Below are 4423 nucleotides of genomic sequence, written 5' to 3'. Positions count from 1 at the left end.
GTCTGTCTACTGCCTTACAAAAAATACAGTTGATAAAGAACATACTAAATCAGACCAGGATGATTCAATCAATTACCCATATTCAGAATGTGAGAAATTGTACAACATAAATGCCCAGTTTACTCACCAACAAATAAGTAGCATTAACCAAAGGGAATGGGACTGTTGTAGAATAAAAAGACTTAAGAGAAAAATCAACCAAATATAATGTATAGACCTCTTTGGATTAGGATGCAAATAAATCAAATGTAAATGGACATTTTTGAGACAGCAAAGAAAATTGAATATAAACTGGGTTTTTAAAAAAATGTAAGCATTAAGTATTTAAAAATTTAATTGTTCACTTTATTTGGTTTGGTATTGGTATTCTGGTTATGTTTTTATCTGTTAAGAGCCTCAACCAAAATAAAAAGATAAACTGAGGCAAGCTTAAATTACTAGCAATAGAATTTATTTGGGAACTACAATTTGGAAAATGTGTGCTCTAAAAGCAACAGGTGAATCTGTTTGGGATGGACTATCTTTATGGGCAAGGAGTACAAAGGGGGAGTCCAGCCAGAGTCCACACAGTAAATCCATTGGCTCAAGGAGGGCAAGAGTTTCTTGGTGGATGTTCATTGGTCAGGAAGTGTCAGTCTTCTGTAAATCAGGCATTTACAGGAACTCAATCTCTCAGTTCTTAAGTGTTGTTTTCCTGAGGGTGCAAGTGTGAGATTCGCCATCTCATTTCCTCTGATTCTATTTTTTAGATTGCAGTTCTTTCACCAAAGATACATACTGAAGTAGTTACAGATAAAATAATAAAATGTCTGGATTTTCCTTTAAATATATACTGGTAGTGCTTTTCTCCTCAGCATGAGGTTTTGTTGCCTGGACGTGTTAATTTTGTAAACATTTGTTGTCCTTTACACATAGGACTTGTGCACTTTTTTACATGCTAAGTTCTACCTCTGAAATGTTACAAGACATTTAATTTGTTGGACTTTTTAAATTTACAAACAATACAAATAGTTAAAAATTCAGTTCATACATAGAAGGGTATATATACTGTGAAAAATAGGTCTTTTTCCTGACCCCTCCTGACTAGTTTCTAGAGGCAATAACTATTACCAGTACTCATCTGAAGGTAATTTCATATATGTATAAATGTATGAGTAAGCATATGTAGGTGATAAATCTATGTCAGTATTCATAGATTTTCTAACTTTTAATAGTTACATGTTATTGCATTGTGAGCATCATTGCACTTTGACTAGTCACCTAGTGTTGGACATCAGGTGGCTCACAGTTTTTGTGACTCCACATAGTACTTTGCAGGACCATCCTTGCCTGCAGATCTTAGTACTTATGGGGTTTGAAACATTAACAGATGTGGCCAAATTGTTCTCCAAGATGTTTGCACTAATTAACCTCCGGTTCCACCCACCAACTAGCTAGCAGAGTGCTCAAATTTACAATATACTGATGCATACATAATAATGTCCTCAAGAGGGAGATATTTCCAAAATAAATTGACATTTGACTATAACAGTTTTTACTTAAATACCTTAAACAAGGAAGACGTGGCTTATTTAGATACAAAATTAATACTGAGAAATGTGAACTCGAGTATTTCCAGAATAAAAAGTTTATCCTTCTAAATGGGGTGATAATAAATTAAATTTCAGAAAAATAAAATCAGTAAGAAAACAGAATTATGCTTATTTAATAAGAAGGCTAATGAGATAAACTGAAAATTTTGAAGGAATGGCTTTTCTGCTTCGATGCCCTTATATCTGACCCCAGCTTTATTTTTTTTTAAAGATTTTATTTATTTATTCATGATAGACACACACACACACAGAGGCAGAGACACAGGGAGAAGCAGGCTCCATGCAGGGAACCTGATGTGGGACTTGATCCTGGGACTCCAAGATCATGCCCTGGGCTGAAGGCAGGCGCCAAACCGCTGAGCCACCCAGGGATCCCCTGACCCCAGCTTTAGTCCCTGGCCCCTCCTCTGCTAGATCTTGCTGTTTGTTTTAAAACTACATGCGAGTTTGAGCCCCACATTGGGTGTGAAAATTACTTTAAAAAATAATCTTTAAAAAAATTAAAAATAAAATAAAAAGGCATATAAGCGTCATGGGGCAGGCTTTTTCTTGTTGAAAGTAAAGACTGTGTTTGGTTCAGGCTCAGTATTTAAGTGCTGAGCAGAGCCAGCAGCTTAGAAGGAACTTCTGGCATAGGGTTAGTTTGTGGTCATCTGGGAAAGACCATGGAGCAAAGGCTACTAGTCCTTGGGGAGAAGTAAGTGGCAGTTTGGGAAAACTTTGTAATCTTTAGTGACTCATGGGCTCATTTAATAGAGATCTAAATCTCTCTCCAGAAAAATACACACATGCAAGTTACACAATATTTTGCATATCATTTTTAGGGAATGAAAAAATTTCTTTCTTACCTTCTAGGTTCTTTCGCTAATACTTAAATTGACATAGGGCAAGTTAACAGGAAAAAAAAACAATTTAATTTTGCATGTATAAGAGCCCTATAAAATAACTCAAAGAAGTGCCAAAGCAGGAAGCTTTTATAGAAAAGGGAACAATGAATTTGTGAAGAATTGGCAAAGCAAAGGGGCTTGGGTTTAGGTAGCAAATTAATAAAGAAGTAATAAGATTTATTTATGCTGGCTTCTCAGCCCTAAATTTTGTCTCGGGTGATAAGGATCCTTTCTACCTTCCTGGTACAATGAAGAGGACTTTCACATGGTGAATTTATTTCCTGCTTTCAGGGGGACAGAGGAGGTTCTGATTATCTGTGCACTGGCTGTTTCCCAAGTAATTTTAATTCAAAATAATCAGTATGCAGAAGTGCCATATTTTGGGGTGGCATATTCTGCTGCCCCTCAAATTCATAAAGCTTTATAGGCCCCTCAAGCCCTTGTCCTAGAAGGCTTACACAAATGTGTGTGTGTGTGTATACACACACATATATAAATGAAATAAGACTATGATAAATATACTTATGTTTTTATATTTCATAGTCCAAATTAAGGAAAAGAGCAGATCTTGCAAAAACTATGACTATGTTACCTTTGGGTCCTATCTGGCTTCAAAGAAAAAGAGAGGCACAGAAGACCATCCTCTGTGTGTATGTGTGAGTGTGTGTAGTCTTTATAGTTTTGTTAACACTCATGGAAATATTCCTTGCTTTGTGAAGGGCTGTAATTGGGTATTTTTTCCATTAGATGGAGCTATATCTTTGTTACAGGATAATTTTTTGAAGTTTATTAATAAAGAATGTTTTATAGATGAATTTTAAGGTGGAGCAGGACAGAGATGCAAATTAAAATTGTTTTTGGAGCAGCCATGTTATTTCTAACTTTTAAAATATCTTGAGTTGTTAATATGAGTGCATTTGCACAAGTCTTATGCTTTTTTACACACCATTGATATAAAGCATATTTTTAAAACTGTGCTGTGATGCTCTTCAGAAAGCCCCAAAATGAACTTTTCTACCAGAAGGATAGTTGTTAACAGTATTTCAATTAGGATATTTCTAGATACAGGTCCACAGTCACTTGTTTGTGATTCTGAAATCCAAAAACCAGATTTCACAAAACAAAACAACAACAACAACAACAAAAACCAAGAAATTCAGCTAAATTTGAATTCTAGATAAGCACTGAATAACATTTCTAGTGTAAGTATGTTCAATGCAATATTAGGGACATATATAAAAATACAGAAATAGGGATCCCTGGGTGGCGCAGCGGTTTGGCGCCTGCCTTTGGCCTAGGGCGCGATCCTGGAGACCCGGGATCGAATCCCACATTGGGCTCCTGGTGCATGGAGCCTGCTTCTCCCTCTGCCTGTGTCTCTGCCTCTCTCTCTCTCTCTCTGTGACTATCATAAATTAAAAAAAAATACAGAAATATTAACACATTTGATTATGGATACTGCCCTGACTCCACTAGAGTTGTTACATAATATATGGTATTTGTGCTATATTATCTTTTTAAAATTAGAGAAGTACTGAATTCCAAAATATGGTTGTCTCCAAGGCTTTTAGAAAAGAGATTATGAATCTATGATAATTTTTTTAGTAAATAAGAAAAATAATTATGCAAAAGCTTATTTTTGAAGATACTATAAGAAACTAAATTTTTTTTCAAGAGTCAATATATGTTTTATTGAAAACCTTACATGGGTATGGGTGGGACCTATGGGTGAAGCAGAGCATCAATGACCACCTCAGTGAAGTCTTGGCAGGTGGCATAGCCATCCATGTCAGAAGTTCAAACCTGTAGGGGAGAATTGTCATCATCCCTGTGGCCTAGGCCCCATCCCTAACCTCCCTCCCTCCCTCCCCCAATACACAGTTCTCTAAGGAAGCCAGCTCCAAGACAACCCAGGCTCTGCCCAGAAGATTATGGTCTAAAGAT

Source organism: Canis lupus, chromosome 34, assembly GCF_003254725.2.
Source record: "Canis lupus dingo isolate Sandy chromosome 34, ASM325472v2, whole genome shotgun sequence".
In the NCBI taxonomy this organism is placed as follows: Eukaryota; Metazoa; Chordata; class Mammalia; order Carnivora; family Canidae; genus Canis; species Canis lupus.
This window is presented reverse-complemented; position numbering follows the sequence as displayed.